Source organism: Dasypus novemcinctus, chromosome 23, assembly GCF_030445035.2.
Source record: "Dasypus novemcinctus isolate mDasNov1 chromosome 23, mDasNov1.1.hap2, whole genome shotgun sequence".
NCBI lineage: Eukaryota > Metazoa > Chordata > Mammalia > Cingulata > Dasypodidae > Dasypus > Dasypus novemcinctus.
Window position 1 is genome coordinate 53,089,458 of NC_080695.1, and position 19,683 is coordinate 53,109,140.

General features: G+C 40.0%; 1 pseudogene; it reads left to right on the forward strand.

Moving 5' to 3' along the window:
* The first annotated feature begins 15,978 nt into the window (after window positions 1–15,978).
* On the forward strand, window positions 15,979–18,772 carry LOC101442566 (echinoderm microtubule-associated protein-like 4; annotated as a pseudogene).
* The last annotated feature ends 911 nt before the right edge of the window (window positions 18,773–19,683 follow it).

Sequence of the window (19,683 nt, forward strand, 5' to 3'; positions counted from 1 at the left end):
CATATATACCCTTTATCATGTTCAGAAAGTTTCTTGCTATTCCTATCTTTTGCAGTGTTTTTATCAAGAAAGGGTGCTGTGTTGTGCACCCCAGTCATCATAAACCCCAACAGGCCCACCCCAAGACATATACTTTTCAAATTATCCAATGCTCCATACAAAGAGAAAATTCTAAAAGCAGCAAGAAAAAAGAAAACCATCACATACAAGGGAGGCTCCATAAGATTAAGTGCTGATTTCTCATCTGAAACCATAGAGGCAAGAAGGCAGTGGTATGAAAAAGTCAAGGTACTAAAGGAAAAAAATTTCCAACCAAGAATACTCTATCCAGCTAAACTAGCATTCAAAAATGATGGAGAGTTCAAAATATTCACAGATAAACAGAAACTGAAAGAGTATGCCAACAAGAAACCTCCCCTTCAAGAAATTCTAAAGGGAGTTCTGCAGGAAGAAAGGAAAAAACAGGACAGGCAAAACTGGAGGAGAGTGTAAGAGCAACAAAAAAGACAAAAAGAGAAGGGGAAAAAAAGCAAACAAAATATGACAAACACAAGTCCAATCAAAATATGGCTAACACAAATAATTCCTTGAAAGTAATAACACTGAATGTCAACGGATTAAACTCACCTACCAAAAGATTCAGACTGGGACATTGGATAAGGAAATATGACCCATCTATATGCTGTCTACAAGAGACACATCTTAGACCCAGAGACGCATGGAGGTTGAAAGTGAATGGTTGGAAAACAATCATACAAGCAAACAATAACCAAAAAAAGGTAGGAGTAGCTATATTAATATCAGACAAAATAGACTGTAAATGTGAAACAATTGTGAGAGACAAAGAAGGATACTACATTTTAGTGAAAGGGACAATCTGTCAAGAAGATCGAACAATCATAAATATTTATGCTCCTAACAAGGGTGCCTCTAAATATGTGAGGCAAATGCTGAAAAAACTAAGTGAAAGAATAGATGCATCTACAATTAAAGTGGGGGATTTTAATACACCACTATCAACTCTGGACAGAACATCTCAAAAGAGAATCACTAAAGAAACAAAACATTTGAACAGTATATTAGAGGAGCTGAATCTAATAGACATATATAGATCATTACACCCAAACACAGCAGGATATACATTTTTCTCAAGTGCACATGGATCATTCTCCAAGATAGACCATATGCTAGGACACAAAGAAAGGCTGAATGAATTCAGAAAGATCAAAATCATACAAAATAATATCTCTGACCACAGTGGAGTGAAGCTGGAAATTTGCAAGGGTCAGAGGCCCAGATTGCACACCATGATTTGGAAATTAAACAGCACACTCTTAGAAAAACAATGAGTCAAAGAGGAAATCTCAAAAGAAATCAATGACTACCTTGAAACAAATGATAATGATAACACAACATACCAAAATTTATGGGATGCAGCAAAAGCAGTACTGAGAGGGAAATTTATAGCCATAAATTCATATATCAAAAAAGAAGAGCAAAAATTGAAGAACTAACTGCACATTTGGAGGAATTAGAAAAACAACAACAAAGTAATCCAACAGGAAGAAGAAGGAAGGAAATAACAAAGATAAGAGCAGAACTAAATGAAATAGAAAATAAGAAAGCACTTGAAAAGATAAACAAGACCAAGAGCTGGTTTTTTGAGAAGATCAACAAAATTGAGAAACCTTTAGCAAGACTAACAAAGAAAAAAAGAGAGAAGACGCAAATACACAAAATAAGAAATGAGAAAGGAGATATCACCACTGACCCCACAGAAATAAAGACTATCATAAGAGGATACTTTGAAAAACTATATTCCAACAAAAATGACAATTCAGAGGAAATGGACAAATTCCTGGAAACACTTAAGCAGCCCATATTGATGAAAGAAGAAATTGATGATCTCAACAAACCAATCACAAGTAAAGACATAGAATCAGTCATTAAAAACCTCCCAGCTGAGAAGAGCCCAGGGCCAGACGGCTTCACAGGTGAATTCTACAAAACATTCCAGAAAGAACTAACACCAATCCTGCTGAAACTCTTCCAAAAAATCGAAACAGAAGGAACATTGCCTAACTCCTTCTATGATGCCAACATTACCCTAGTATCAAAGCCAAACAAAGACACCACAAGAAAGGAAAATTACAGACCAATTTCTCTAATGAACCTAGACACAAAAATACTTAACAAAATACTTGCTAATCATGTTCAACAACACATTAAATGAATTATACACCACGACCAAGTGGGATTCATTCCAGGTTTGCAAGGATGATTCAACATAAGAAAATCAATCAATGTAATACACCATATAAACAGATTGAAGGGAAAAATAACATGATTATATCTATAGATGCAGAAAAAGCATTTGACAAAATACAGCACCCTTTCTTGATAAAAACACTCCAAAAGACTGGAATACAAGGAAAGTTTTTGAACATGATAAAGAGTATATATGAAAAACCTACAGCCAACATTGTTTACAATGGAGAAATCCTAAAATCCTTCCCTCTAAAGTCAGGAACAAGACAAGGATGCCCATTGTCTTCCCTTCTATTTAACATTGTTTTAGAAGTACTTGCTTGAGCACTGAGGCAAGAACCAGATATAAAAGGCATTCAAATTGGAAAGGAAGAAGTCAAAATTTCATTATTTGTGGATGACATGATCCTATACATAGAAAACCCTGAGAGATCTACAACAAAGCTTCTAGAACTCATAAATGAGTTTAGTAAAGACGCAGGTTATAAGATCAATGCACAAAAATCAGTAGCATTTCTGTACACCAATAATGTACAAGATCAGGAGAAAATCAAGAAACAAATACCATTTATAATAGTAAATTTAAAAATCAAATATTTAGGAATAAATTTAACTAAAGATGTAAAAAACTTATACACTGAGAACTATACAAGACTGTTCAAGGAAATCAAAGAAGACCTAAATAAATGGAAGAATATTCCTTGTTCATGGATAGGAAGATTAAATATTATTAAGATGTCTATCCTACCAAAACTGATATACACATTCAATGAAATCCCAATAAAAATCAACACAGCCTTCTTGAAGGAACTAGAAAAACTAACTATGAAATTTATTTGGAAAGGAAAGAGGCCCCGAATAGCCAAAGACATATTGAAAAAGAAAAATGAAATTGGAGGAATCACACTTCCTAACTTCAAAACATACTACAAAGCTACAGTAGTGAAAACAGCATGGTATTGGCATAAGGAGAGACACACAGAACAATGGAATTGAGTTGAAAGTTCTGATATAGAACCTCATATATATAGTCATATAATATTCGATAAAGCCACCAAACCCTCTCAACTGGGAGAGAATGGCCTATTCAACAAATGGTGCCTGGAGAACTGGATATCCATATGTAGAAGAATGAAAGAGGATTGCCATCTCACACCTTATACAAAGATCAACTCAAGATGGATCAAAGACCTAAAAATAAGAGCCAAGACCATAAAGACCTTGGAAAGCAGTGTAGGGAAACATCTATAGGACCTTGTAATAGGAAATGGCTTCATGAATATCACACCAAAAGCACGAGCAGCAAAAGAACAAATAGATAAATATGACTTCCTCAAAATTAAAGGCTTCTGCACCTCAAAGGAGTTTGCCAAGAAAGTAAAAAGGGAACCCACACAATGGGAGAAAATATTTGGCAACCATATATCTGATAAGAGACTTATAATTGCATAAATAAAGAAGTCCTATATCTTGAAAATAAAAAGATAAACAACCCATTTAAAAAATGGGAAAAAGATTTAAACAGACACTTCTCCAAAGAAGAAATACAAATGGCTAAAAAGCACATGAAAAAATGCTCCAAATCTCTAGCTATCAGGGAAATGCAAATCAAAACTACAATGAGATACCATCTTACTCCCATAAGATTGGCAGCTATGAAAAAAACTGAAGAATACAAATGCTGGAGAGGATGTGAAGAAAGGGGAACACTCATCCACTGCTGGTGGGAATGCAGAAGGATCCAACCATTCTGGAGGACAGTTTGGCAGTTTCTCAAAGACCTAACCTTAGATTTGCCATATGACCCAACAATACCACTGCTGTGTATATACCCAGCAGAACTGAAAGCAAGGACACAAACCGATATATGTACACCAATGTTCATAGCAGCATTGTTCACTATCACCAAAAGTTGGAATCAACCCAAATGCCCATCAACAGATGAGTGGATCAATAAAATGTGGTATATACATACAATGGAATACTACCCGGCTGTAAGAACAAATACACTACAAAAACACATGATAACATGGATGAATCTTGAGAACCTTACGTTGAGTGAAGCAACCCAGGCATTGAAGGACAAATACTACATGACCTCAATGATATGAAATAAGCAAGCTGCCTCAGAGAACTAGAGACTGGAAGATAGGCTTACACGAAATCGGGGGGTGGAGGAAGGATGTGAGCCGACATCTGCAGGGATGGAATCTATGATGAGCTGGCGGTAAGTATGAGCACAAAGAAGAGATAAAATGGGGATAAGGGGTTGCCTTTGGGTGGGGCTTTGCGGGTTTGAGGGGGGCTGGGGATGGGCGGATGGGTAATATTGCCCAAAAAATTGGGGGGAGAGAGGGGTAACATACGAACATAGGAGAGTGTCAGGTGTTGGTTGAGAGTAAAATGCTGAGAAAACTGTATCAAAATATAATTAGGAGGGTTACCTACTCAGAGGGGATGGTCTGACATGGGACGGACTCCTGGGGAATGTCTGAATGCTCATTTTGTCAGGGTGGGTTGTACCATTGGGTAGAGACCCAAGTAGTGAGAGTGGGGGTGGACCCACATCCTGGGGAGGAGTAATGCCATCAAAAAAGAGGGAACTGTATCTCTCGGGAGAAAGGGTGGCTCCCAGGGCATTAGGGCAGTTGAGCAAGTCAGGCCCTGAACACTGTTGCAAGTATCTCTGGACGTGGCTCCTCGGGAAATGGAGATTGGCTGTCACTGTGAGTCCAAAGGGGAGGGGAAAATGGATGTTGAATGGATGGAACCAAGGTAAATGTGGGGGTAAGAGAGGAGTTTAGCAAGACTACACAAGGATGGATATAAAACATGTAATATTACACCAAAAACATATAGGGGATAACAGATTAATAATGTAAACCATAATGTAAAACATAGGATAACTAAAAATTTAGAAAACTGTATATCCTAAAGTATGGACCACAATATAAGCACAGATGTCACCTTATTTGAAAGCTATTGTCTCAGAGTCTGTACACCAGTTTAAGTAAATATGATATGAATAAGTTATAAGATTATCGCTGTGGAAGGGAAGATGTTTTATGGTGGATGTGTGGGAGTACAGAATATTGTATACATGAATTACTGCGATCTAAGGCTCTTGTAAAGAGAAGCTCAATAATTAGGAAAAAAGGAAAGAAAAAGATAGGATGTAGAATTTTTCCAAATCAATACGTAGTCTAGATCTAACCTTTAAACTCATCGCTATATTCCATTTTACTAGTAAGAGAACCTGACATTATATTGGGCTTCACTTTTCAGGAAGTTTTGGATCACAGAGTGATTCAACAATGGCAGTGGAGGAATACTGGTACGGGATGTTATTGATGGGTGATATATGGTTGACAGGGAGTTATACAGGGCATATGTCCAGGGTGCATGGTAATGTTTGGATATACTCATAGTGGAAAAAATTAAAAACAACAGCTGGGGGGTTACTGGGTTCCTGGCCGGGGGTACTCTGTTGTGGTCCCTAGGGGAGCAGTGGCAGTCCCCCAGGTGCAATGTTAAGGACCAGGAAGGAATGAGGGTCCAACAGTGAGCCCCTGATAGTAATGACTATGCTTGTGAGCCTATATGCCTGAAATAAGAACAAGGCCTAGAGCAGCATGGTGCCTAGGAGTTTCCTCCTAACAGCCTTCATGTTACTCAAATGTGGCCAGTCTCGAAGCCAAACTCAGCATGTAAATGCAATGCATTCCCCTCAGCGTGGGACATGATACCCGGGGATGAGCCTCCCTGGCACCGAGGGATCACTACCAAATACCAGCTGATGATGCAACTAGAAAAGGACCTTGAATTAAAGGTTCAACATGGACCAGCAGAATATCCCTGTCTACATATAATAACAGGAGTTTAAAATGCTGTTTGACCTAATATAAGGGGGAAATGGAAAGGAGAAATGAGTTTATATGGCTATGAGTCTCTAAAAAAGAGTCCAGAGGTTGTCAGAAGGATTGCCCTTATGCACACCTGAGCAGAGTCTTAGAGACAGATAAAGTAGATAAAACCCCAGGTATTGGTTCTTTTGAGGGCTAAAGAGACCCACAGGTTCTATGGTCATGGCAGATGGGGTTCACCGCCATGTCAGTTGGCCCTTCTTTGGAGCTGGTGTTTCTGCATGATGGAACTGGACTCAGATGGGATCTCTTTTCAGAAGACTTTCATGCTACTTTACTGGAATTGTAGTTGGTGCTGGGGTTTAAGATATATCTAGGGGATTTGAATCTCTGGACTGACAATATGATAGCCAGGCCTTGAGCCTCAACAGACTTCAACTCCTACATTCTGATTTATTGGACTTACCCCACTCAGCTAACATGGAGTTGAAGAAGGTCAACCACCACACCACGGAGCCTAGAGTGCCTACAACTGAAAGCAGGAGGATTGCATCCAGTATCCACGTGGAATCTAAGCCCCTCTTGACATAGAGGTGCAATGGACACAACCAATCCAAGGTCCACAGAGAAAATGTGGCATTGGTGTGGGAAAAGTGGCCATGGTGGCTGCTGGGTGTGGGGAATGGGAGGAAGAGATGAGATGTGGAGGCATTTTCCGGACTTGGAGTTGTCCTGGGTGGTGCTTCAGGGACAATTACGGGACATTGTAGATCCTCCCAGGGCCCACTGGATGGAACGTGGGAGAGTATGGGCTATGATGTGGACCACTGACCATGAGGTGCAGCGATGCCCAGAGATATACTTACCAAATGCAATGGATGTGTCATGATGATGGGAGAGAGTGTTGCTGTGGGGGGAGTGGTGGGGTGGGGGCAGTGGGGTTGAATGGGACATCATATTTTTTGAACATGTAGTATTTTTAAAAAATGAATTAAAAAAAAGGGTGCTGTGTTTTGTCAAATGCTTTTTCTGCATCTATAGATATGATCATGTGATTTTTTTCCCTTTGATCTGTTTATGTGGTGTGTTACATTATTGATTTTCTTATGTTGAGCCATCCTTGCATACCAGGAATGAAGCCCACTTTGTCGTGGTGTATAATTTGTTTAATGTTTTGTTGAATATTATTAGCAAGTATTTTGTTGAGGATTTTCACATCTAGGTTCATTAGAGAGATTGGTCTGTAATTTTCCTTTCTTGTGGTGTCTTTGTTTGGCTTTTGTATTAGGGTAACATTGGCATCATAAAATGAATTAGGCAATGTTCCTTCTATTTCAATCTTTTGGAAGAGTTTAAGCAAAATTGGTGTTATTTCTTTCTGGAATATTTAGTAGAATTCACCTGTGAAGCCATCTGGCCCAGAGTTCTTCTTACTTGGAAGGTTTTTAATGACTGATTCTATCTCTACTTGTGATTGTTTGTTAAGATCCTTGATTTCTTCTTTTGTCAATATAGGCTGCTTATGTGTTTCTAAGAATTTGTCCATTTGCTCTAAATTGTCTTTCTAGTTGCAATACAGTTTTTCAAGTATCCTCTTATAATAGTCTTTATTTCAGTAGGGTCAGTGGTGATATCACCCTTCTCATTTCTTATTTTGTGTACTTGCATCTTTTTTCTTTTTTTCATTGTTAGTCTGCCTAAGGGTTTGTCAATTTTATTGATCTTCTCAAAGAACCAGCTCTTTGTTTTGTTTATTTTTTTGGGTGCTTTCCTATTTCTATTTCATTTAGTTCTTCTCTGATCTTTGTTATTTCTTCCTTTCTTCTTTCTTTGTGGTTAGTTTGTTGTATTTTTTTTACTAATTCCTCCAATTGTTTAGTTAATTCTTCAGTTTTAACTCTTTCTTCTTTTTTGATGTATAAATTTATGGCTTTGAATTTCCCTCTCAATGCTGCTTTTGCTGCATCCCATAAGTTTTGATATGTTGTATTATCATTTTCATTCATTTCAAGGTAGTTATTAATTTATTTTGAGATTTCCCCCTTGACCCACTGTTTTTCTAAGAGAGTGTTGTTTAACTTCCATATCTTGGTGCCAAATCTGGGCCTCTGGCCCTTGCAGATTTCTAGCTTCACTCCACTGTGGTCAGAGAAATTATTTTGTATGATTTTGATCTTTCTGAATTCACTGAAACTTTTTTTGTGGCTAGCAAGTGGTCTATCTTGGAGAATGATCCATGTGCACTTGAGAAAAATGTATTTCCTGCTATATTGGGGTGTAATGTTCTGTATATGTCTATTAGGTCCAGCTCCTCTAATATATTGTTCAAAGTCTTTGTTTCTTTATTGATTCTCTTTTGAGATATTCTGTCCAATGGAGATAGTGGTGTATTAAAGTCCCCCACTATAATTGTAGAGGCATTTATTCCTTCACTTAGTTTTTTCAGTGTTTGCCTCATTAATTTGGAGGCACCCTGGTTAGGAGCATAAATGCTTATGATTGTTCTTTCTTCTTGACAGATTACCCCTTTTATTAATATGTAGTGTCCATCTTTGTCTCTCAATCATTTTGCATTTAAGGTCTATTTTGTCTGATATTAATATAGCTACTCCTGTCCTTTTTTGTTATTGCTAGCCTGTAAGATTGTTTTCCAGCCTAATATGTGTTTCTTGTAGACAGCATATAGATGGGTCATATTTCCTTAATCATTCTTCCAATCTGAGTCTCTTGACAGGTGAGTTTAATCCATTGGCATTCAGTGTTATTACTTGCAAAGAATTACATTGACCATATTTTCTTTGGATTTGTGTATGTCATATATTGTGATTTGTTCTCTTTTTGTCTTCTTAGTTCTTCTTACAATCTCCTCCAACTCTGTCTTTCCTGTTTGTTCCTTTCCTCCTGCAGAACTCCCTTTAGTATTTCTTGAAGGGCAGTTTCCTTGTTGGCATACTCTCTTAGTTTCTGTTTATCTGTGAATATTTTGAACTCTCCATCATATTTGAATGCCAGCTTTGCTGGATAGAGTATTGGTTGGAAATCGTTTTCTTTTAGTACCTTGACCATGTCATATCACTGCCTTCTTGCTTCCATGGTTTCAGGTGAGAAATCAGCATTTAATCTTACTGTGCTTCCCCTGTATGTGATGGTTCCCTTTTCTCTTGCTGCTTTCGGTGTTTTCTCTTTGTCTTGAGTGTTGGATAATTTGCCAAATATATGTCTTGCGGTAGGCCTGTTGGGATTTATGCTGTTTGGGGGTGCATTGTGCTTCCTGGACTTGCATATGCATCTCCCTGAATAGGTTTGTGAAGTTTTCAGCCATTATTTCCTCCAACACCTCTTTTCTCCCCTTTCCCTTCTCTTCTCCTTCTGGGATGCCTATAAGGTATGTGTTTGTGCATTTTCTCTTGCATTCAGGTCCCTAAGTTCCTGCTGGATTTTTTCTATATTTTTATCGATCATTTCAGCTATCAGTTTGATTTCAGATGTACCATCCTCCACATCACTAATTCTTTCCTCTGCCTCTTCAAATCTGCTGTTATTTGCTGAGAGTGAATTTTTTATTTTTTTGATTGTGCTATTGATCCCCATCATATCTGTGATCTTTTTGTTCATGATCACGATTTCTTCTATATACTTTCTAAGGGTTCTCTTAATATGCTTAATCTCTTCCTCATGCCATTGAATTGGTCCATGATACGTGTTTTGAGAGCTTCAGTTACTTATTCATGTTCCACTTCTCTTCCTGATTTTTAGTTTGCTTGTTGGATTGGGCCATGTTTTCCTTATTATTGGTATGGTCTGTAGTTTTTTGTTGCTGTCTGGTTATCATTTTATCTTGTTGTTTTATTCTGTTGATTATCTTCTTCACCTAGTCTTCGGGTTTAATTAGTTGTTGTTTTTGTGTGCCTGTTAAGTCTTCCCTTTGTCACTTTTTTTTTCTTTTATTTCCTAATTGTTGGCTAAGTTCCCTTGAAGTAAAATATTAGGTCCAGAGAAAGCAAAAGGGGTAAGAAAAGTAAAATATTATAGTAGTATTGACAGTGAATGTTAGCAGAAGAACCATGGGAGATCTAGGAGAATGGATATTGCACTCATGTAAGCTGTGTATAGTTATAACCATAAAAAAGTGGAATACCTATAATGAGATAGTAAACTGAATATGGGGAGGAATATAATATGAATTAAAAGGTCATTGTGGTCAGGAGAGAGGGAAAAAGAAAAGAAAGGACAATAATATAAAGAGTGAATAAATGATAGAAAACAGATTAGAGGTATCAGAGATAAAATGTCAGAAATATTGGGGGCTAAACAGAGAGAGGTGGAATGTAAGAGAAACAATAAATAATGGAGGAGAGAACGATGTAAAGGAAAGCATTGGCAGCCAAAATCAGTACACAGAAAAGAGAAAATTGAGGATGAGGAAGCACAGCACATAAGAAATGTTGCCTGCAGCACTAATATAAAAAAAGAGGAAAAGAGGAAAAAAGGAAAAAGAAAGAGAGAAGGAAGAAAAGCAGAGCAAGAAAAGGGAAGGGAGAAAAAAGAAAAAGAAAAAAGGGGGTCACAGTGGAGGGATAAAGAGGAAGGAAAAACAAGAAAACAAACCAACAAAAAAGACCAGACAAGGGCTCAGGCAAAGAATCCTCTTTGCAATTGAATAAACTGCTTAGGAGTCTGACCTTCCCTCTTTCTCCCTTCCTCACTTCCCTCTCTCCCAAGGCAGCAGGAAGGCTGCCTGAGGGCTCCTGTAGGAAATTCAAATGGGCCCCTGGTGAACTAACTCACCTGAGAAAATAATGGCTCTTAATTTCTTAAGAGAGCACCCACCCCTTGCTAGGAACCCTAAATATGCTATTGGAAGCCTGTAAAGCATGTCCAACTGTCCCTCTCCCTTAGGTGTGCTACAAGGAGGCTAGTTAATTTTCTGACTCAAGCTTCTTCCAGGCCAAGTTTCCTATCCCAGGGCATTTAGGTAAATTGAACTCTCTCAGCGGATTCACCTCTCCTCTCTTCCTAGGCTCTCCCTAAGTCAGCTGATATGTTCCTCCAAACTCAATAAAAGGGGGGGACCATAAAATTGAACCTGCACTCCTTGGCCCCTCTGCACCTCCCACCTAAACTCTCCCACTCCTGGAGTTAGTCCGACACCAGAAGAGTAGGACAATGCTGGGTTTCTGAGAGTGCTGGGCTCAGGAAACAGAGCCCTGGGAGAATGTGGACTCAGGGTATGTAGGTCTGTGAAACGTGGGCGGTGGGGGTTCAGGCTTGGGGTTCACGCATTTAGGGAACACAGGGCTTGGAAACTCTGCCCCACGACTGGCAGTTTTCAGTGAATGCTGCGGCTCTTAGCCCTAGGGGGGAAGGGATTTATCTTCCCACAGCTTCTGAGTTCAGTGATAGAAGCCTGCAGTTCTACCTTGAGTAAGTCCCAATTCTCTTACAGTCTTGCCAGATCGATGTCCAGACACCTCCCGCCTTGCAGGTTCCTGAAACAGCCTGCTCCAGTAGGACTCCATCACCACACAGCTGGTTTTTTGTAAGAGAGATGATGAGGGTATACTTACTCAGACCCCATCTTGCCCCACCCTTATCACAATAGAGGTTTTTTTAAATTATTATTTTTAAATTTCTCTCCCCTTCCCTCCCCCACCCCCAGTTGTCTGCTCTCTGTGTCCATTCGCTGTGTGTTCTTCTGTGACTGCTTCTATCCTTATCAGCAGCACCAGAAATCTGTGTTTCTTTTTGTTGCATCATCTTGCTCTGTCAGCTCTCTGTGTATGCAACGCCATTCTTGGGCAGGCTGCACTTTTGCGCTCGGTAGCTCTCCTTACAGAGTGCACTTCTTGCATGTGGGGCTCCCCTATGCGGGGGACACCCCTGTGTGGCACAGCACTCCTTGAGCACATCAGCACTGCACACGGGCCAGCTCCACACTGAGCCATCATATAAGAAATCTGAGGCAGCTATGTAGTGAGAAAGTCCAGGTCACATAACGAGGCCACTGGTATGTGTCCAAACCAACACCCCCAGATCAAGTCCCATGGGAGTGAAGGTGACTCCAGATGATTCTTGCCTTAGGCTTGTAAGTTGTCCCCAGCTGAGGCCCTAGACATACTGGAACAGAAAAACAAAACAAAAACAAAACATCCCCCACTATCCTCCTTCCAAATCCCTGACCCACAGAATTTGTGAACATATAGAATGATCTTATAAACTGCCATATTTTAATATAATTTGTTATGTAGCAATACATAATCAGAATAGATATGTATACTTTACGTTCGGTTTTGGATGAATCTATGTGAGTTTTCAAAGAGTTACAATAGATTGTGAGTAGAAATCAGAGAAGAGTCAACAGACAAGTTATTCTATCTTCACCTCATTCATAAGAGTTGGTGATTTTATTGTAGACATAGTAAACCAGTCTTTGTGAAAGGTACAGGTTGAATATTGATTTCTCTGTTCAAGTTATAGGAGTGGGAGGCAGGAGTGGGAGATTATTCTACTTATATTTCCCCCAAGCACATATTTCCTTAAGCATGCATTTCCCTAAGATAATAGGTTCCTATCATCAATCATCCCCGGACCTGAAGAGGTTAAGGAGCTCTTTTGCTGGGCACTGAATAAGGGAATATGAAAAACAATGTTCTCATTATCTAACCATAGGCCACAGGTTAAGGTAGGAGACAACCAGGGTTAGCAGGAAACCACCTGTGAAGGAGCATGATAACTAGTGTTTAGGAAATCAGACCATGCCATGCTATTCTACAGATGAACATCTTTCAGTATCTTCCACCCTGAGAGAGCTTTGATACAAAATTGTCTTCAGCTAAGGATGTCTTAATTACACGAGATATTGAGCATGAACACTTGAGTTAAGCTTTCTCTGTAATCAACAATTCAAAGAGAAAGAAAGAGCAGAGGTTAAGGACAATGAGAGCAAGATTTTAGGAAAAGGAAGGAGGAAAGGGGCACTAGAGAGTGTTGGAACTCAGACTCAAGCCCTGCCAGTTGGTGTCAAAATGGGAAGTTAAGTTTGGAGGTGTCAGACACTATCCTCCTAGAATTTCCCCCAATTCTACAAAATTAGACCCTTCTAGCCATGTTTGTGCTATGTGATGAATGGACTATGAGTGGATAACTCACTTGAGCTGAGTCACTCAGATTCATTATTTTGGGTACTGAAGTTGGGAAGTAATGAAGCTGAAAGTAAGGAGAGGTCACATTGTGACACTAGATTAGTTACTCAGAAAGAAAACAAATGATATATGTTCTTAGGGGAGAAAAGGAGATGCAAATGATCAGCTTGCCCCACAGAGGTAGATGGAGTAGCTGCCTTGGTTTTTCTTGACTTTCTCATTGCTAGTTACTTGCTCATTAGGTCTGGTTGATTGTCCTGCCACTTAATCCTGTGAAATAACTCTGTCTTCTTGAACTAGAATACTTTTTTCTGATCTGAATAGGTTTCAGTGCCTTGTGACCCTAAGAGTATTGATTTTTTTATTGATTTTGTAAAAATATTACATTAAAAAAAAAAATGAGGTCCCATTCAACCCCACCACCCCCACCCCATCACTCCCCCCCCCCCCCAGCAACATTCACTCCCATCATCATGACACATCCATTGCATTTGGTAAGTACATCTCTGGGTATCTCTGCACCTCATGGCCAATGGTCCACATCATGGCCCATATTCTCCCCCATTCCATCCAGTGGGCCCTGGGAGGATTTACAACGTCCGGTGATTGCCCCTGAAGCACCATCCAGGGCAACTCCAAGTCCCAAAGGCACCTCCACATCTCATCTCTTCCTGCCATTCCCCATACCCATCAGCCACCATGTCCACTTTTCCCACTCCAATGCCACCTTTTCTCTGTGGACCTTGAATTGGTTGTGTCTGTTGCACCTCTATGTCAAGAGGAGGTTCAGATTCCACATGGATAGTGGATGCAATCCTCCTGCTTTCAGTTGTAGGCACTCTAGGCTCCATGGTGTGGTGGTTGTCCTTCTTCAACTCCATCTTAGCTGAGTGAGGTGAGTCCAATAAATCAGATTGTAGGAGCTATTGATTTAAAATAACATTATCGTAAAGATAGGGCAAGGATTCTTTTCTAAATCACATTTCTTTGTTCAAAAGTATCTGGTCTTGAAGGTAGATTAAAACTTATTAGGAGATAGAGGCAAGGGAGAAGGGTAAAGATGTTAAGAAAAAGAAAGCGTAAACCTGGTATGCATTTGTCAAAATTCCATGAATGTACACTTATGATTTGTTCATTTCATTGGATATAAATTTACATTAAAGGGAAGTAAAAAAAAATTCTGCTCTTATCAACAACACCTTTTTTGAGATCATTCCAACTGATATAAATCACAAATAAATACAGGAAGGTATGTGATCCAGTCTCTGCAGAATAAGTCATTCATAGAAACTCTCATCTGACTCCTGAAAACTTGAAAACAGTAAACTCCTGAAGTTTATATGAACAACATGGCACTGGGAGTTCACACTGTTTTTTAACTGGAAATCTTCCAAAAATATTGCTTTGTTTTGCTCTATTTCCAAAGTTTTCCAATTTTGGCATGTTCTAGCATTTTCCCTCTGCCCTTCATTGTCATGGGAATCTCTCACCATCATTTTCCATCACTGCTCCCATCTACTCTACCTCCAGGGCAGAAGGCATCACATGAAGCCACATCAGGTCTTTCTAGGACAGTCTTAAGGTCTAGCAGCTCTACGTGCCCTCTTCTTCCTTGATCTCCACAGAGCCTCTTATAAAGTATGATTCTTCTGTGTCTTACAAGACTTGGAAGCCTTGAGGTTTTCAGTAGATGATTATACACCATGAATAATCTACTACATGTTTTAATTCTTCAAAACATTCAGTAATGAACCTGCCTAGGCTTCTGTTTTCTCCTTCACTCTGTGAATTGGTCTATCTGCCATCTGTGGGAGCCATTCTAAATTCCCCTCTCTCCCTTCCTTTCTTCCTTCTTTTCTTTCCTCAGTTTCTCTTGTTTTCTCTCTCTCTCCTTTTTCTCCTATTTATTTCTCTTCCTTTCTTCTCATTGTCTCTCTCCCCCTCTCCAATTCTTTCTTTTTGTCCTTTCTTCTCTGTTCCCTCCCTCTCTACTTCACTTTCTCCCTCCCTCCTTTCTTTCTTTCTCAATTACTTTCTCTTGCTGTTTTAATCTCCCTTTCTCTTATTTTTCTTTCTTTATTTTTCTTTCCCCCTCCCTCTCCCTTTCTCTCTTCCTCTCTCTCTCCTTTCTTTCAACATCTAACATGGAAAAGTTTTGTGCTATTAACCAGGGAAAGACAAATCAAAATCAGATTCATGTCCTGCTCTAAAGAATCTAATATATTCCAAGGGAGTTGGAGGACCCAAAGGGAAGGTGAGGAAAGAGAGAGAACAATATAAATCTCCCTGCTGGCCTCACTGGACCCGGGCTAGCCCAGACCTCTTCCACAATGTGTGCCAAGGCTTCCCGTATTGAATTTTTCCCGTGGTGCTCTTGGGCAGATCCAAGACAAATTCCAGCAGTTGGGAAAGATCATTGCAGGGAGGGCCATCTGTGTCCTGAACTGGGCTGAATTTTGCTCAGGCATCAGAGGAAACTCTTGAGGTTGGAGCTCCAGGTGAGTGAGAACTTACCCTGGAAAACTCCCAGAGCAGCGCCATTTAGAATAAGAAGCTTCAGAAAGTGCTCTGGGACAAGGACAAGACAAGGATGGCTAGAACTGTTCGTGAAGCCAGCTGGTCAGCCTCACATCAGGCCACTCTGTTGGTACCCTAAATGATATGCCCCTCCCGCTGAGCCCCGAGCCCTGTGCCTTCTCCACAAGATGGATGGTTTTGCTGGCAGGTTTGATGATTGTATATCTGCTGCAAGTACCTCTGAAGTTCAAGATCACCTCTCAGTTCTTAAGTTATGAGTTCAACAAGAAGACAGAATCACTGTTCTGAAAGCAGCTTTGGCTGATATTTTGAGGCATCTTGCAATCTCTGATCATGTGGCCTCAGTGAAAAAATGAGTCCCAAGTAAAGGCCAGCTAGGCATTGGAGAATCTATAATATTTCCATATCCTATATAACCAATGGCAGTGCTGGAAACAGAAAACCAAGTCACACCAGTTCTGTCCAGTTGTAAGAAAAGACACCCTTTCTCCTGGCACCAAAACTGAAAAAGAGGAATCTCATTTTAATGATCCAAGTCCACAAATTCGAGCATCATCTCCTCCCCAACCTTCTTCACAGCCTCTCCAAATATACAAACTCAAGAAAGCAAGAATTCCACTCCCACCCAAAGCATAAAATGACCACCAGCAGCTGAAAAGTCACAAAAGTCATGGGAAAATTCATATGGTAATTGCAATAAATAATCGAGGACAGCTTCAACATCAAAATGAATATCAAAAGTTATTAAAATGCAGACAAACATACAGATGTTATCATCAACCAAGAAGGAGAGTATATTAAAATGTTTATATGAGATGGGGCAGACACAATGTTCATTTCTTCTGACTGTGGCAACTATGATGGCATCAGAAGAGAACTGCTGCCTGAGAGGCTTAAACTGGTGTGGGTATTTAGTTGTAGAAGAAAGGGTTGTTGAGCTAATGTTTGCCTTCTTCCAACTGGCAGAACAGTTAATTCTATAGCATCAGTAGTAGTCCTATTTAATTATGAACAGAGAACTCAATGACATGACCTGGGTCATGCAGACCATGAGAAATGCCTTGCTATATGGCCTGACAAAATCAGAATTGCAACTGGACAGATTGCTGCAGTGGACAAAGCTGGAAGGCCTCTGCAATCCCGTGTCAGAGTGTGGGATTCAGTTAGTCTCGCCACATGGCAAATAATTGGACTTTTGAGGGTGGAAGTGGGTGCCTGGATTTTTCAAAAACAGATTCAGGTGCTCATTTATGAATTACTGATGACTCCAATGAGCACATGCTTACTGTACGAGACCAGCAGAAAAAATAAAAAGGAACAGAAATAAGGACAACATATGCTGTTTTGGCTGTGCGGTTCCTCCCAACAGATGCAAATACCATAATAACATGTGGTAAATCTCTTTTTTTTTTTTTCTGAATCTAGAGTGGCAATTTCCTAACAAAAAAACAAGGAAGCTTTGGGAAATATGAAAAAACAAGTTGTGCAGTGTTCAGCATTCTTGAGGAATGGAAATGTTCTTACTGGAGACTCAGGTGGAGTCATACTTACATGGAGCAAAACCACCGTAGAACCCACACCTGGGAAAGAGCCTAAAGGTATATATCAAATCAGCAAACAAGTCAAGACTCCTGATGGCAGTGTGTTTTCACTTTGTCTGTGGAGAAATGAGATGTTATTAACAGGAGGAGGGAAAGACCGAAAAAAAATTCTGTGGGATCATGAGCTGAATCCTGAAAGAGAAATAGAGGTTCCCGCTCAATACTCAACAAATCAGAGCTGTAGCAGAAGGAAAGGCAGGTCCATTTTTAGTAGGCACATCACAAAACTATTTTACAGGGAACTTTTCATGATGGCTTCCAAATAGAAGTACAGGGTCAAACAGATGAACTTTGGGGTCTTGCCACACAATACCTTTAAAGATTTGCTTTTGGCATTTGTTCAGGTCAGGCAGGTGTGTATGTGGAATTCAGTGGAACACAAGCTGGAATGGACCAGGCTCATAGATGAACCAGAACACTGTGCAGATCTGCATCCAAGGGGCACAGTGGTGGCCATAGGAACACACTCAGGCAGGTGGTTTGTTCTGGATGCAGAAACCAGAGACCTTGTTTCTATCTGCCCAGATGGAAATGAGTAACTCCCTGTGATGTGCTTCTCAGAAGATGGTACCTTTTTGACTGTAGGATCTCATGACAACAATATTTATCTCCATGTCATCTCAGAAAATGGAAGAAAATACAGCAGATATGGAAAGTGCAGGTATATCACACACCTGGATTGGTCTCCAGACAACAACTATATAACGTCTAACTCGGAAGACTACGAGAGGTTTTCCTGGGACATTTCACATGGCTGCAAACTAATGAATCAATTGGGTCATAAGGATATTGATCGGATGACATATGCCTGTGTACTTTCATGTCTTTGGTGTCTGGCCAGAAGGATCTGATGGGACAGATATCAATGCCCTGGTGCAATCCCACAAGAGAAAGGCAATAGCTGTGGCTGATGACTTCTGCCAAGTTCATCTGTTTCACTATCCCTACTCCAAAACAAAGGTTCCCAGTCATAAGTTTAGTGCCCACAGCAGCCACGTTACCAATGCCAGTTTTACACCCAATCATCTGATTTCAACTGGTGGAAAAGACACGACCATTATTCAGTGGAAAGTTGTGGAAAGATGATCTTGGCCTCAGGATGAGATTGTACCAGATACTACCCTAACCAAAGCCCCCAACTCTCCCCGACTCCGCCTCCTTCTCAGCCTTTATATGAGACAGCTGAAGAAGAAAGTAGACTAAGCCAATCTCCCACACTTTGGGAGAATAGCCTGGAGCAAGTGAAGGTGGCAGCAAAGACCTCGGTGAGCTGATTTATGAAGAACTTTCCAAGACAAGCAAGGAACAGAGTGAAGCTGCTCTGACCAAGGACCAGCGGGGCCATTCACCCCTATCCTAACACCAGAACTTCAGTGGGACGCTCTTTACTCCTTCAACCTCATGTTATTTTGTGATAGAGTTCAGATAAGAGGATGAGAAGTGATGGAGAATCACCATTGACGGAGATTTGGGTCACCAGGTAATCTGTTTTCTTCAGTAGTCTTACCTTCACTCTCTCAAATGCAGTTGACCTAAAAGTTCAGTTTGGTATACATTGAAATTTAACCAAACTTAATAGTAGGGAAAGAATGAAACATTAATTATGTCTCAGAAATTACTGTTTAAGTAGTGTAATGTAAATACTGGAAACAAAAACAGCAGTTGTACTGATTTTTTTTTCTTTAGGAGGCACTGGATGCTGAACCCCGGTCCTTCTGCATGGGAAGCAGGCACTCAACCACTTGATCTACATCTGCTCCCCAGTTGTATTGATTTTTTTTTTTTTTAGTTAGGCCAGTAAAAAGAATTTATTTGGGAAATGGGGGAAAGAACAGAGTTTGCTCAGAAATGGGAGAGAAAGATGGAAATACACACCAAGATTTGGTGTGGGCCCTGTAGGCAGAGAAAACTGTACTGATTTTAATTTACTCTCCTTGTTATCTGAACGTGTGTTCTTCAAGAACAACCAGATGTATCACAAACACTGTTACTCATCTACTGTGCTACTTTTCTTCCCCCAATACAGAAAACAAAATTAGGGGGAAAAAAGTGCTTATTGAGATATCCTCCCACTCCAAATGTCTAATGAACATGTTTTAATTAAGAAAAGCTTTAGTAATGCCATGTGCAATAATGTTGCCTTCTTGAATAATAGTGCCATTTTCTTACACTACCAGTAGATATCTGGATGTGCTTCTTAATCTAATCTATAGGTGCTGCCTTTTCTAAAGGTGTAGTGAGGAACAGTTCCTTAACATCTTGTGTGCAAGA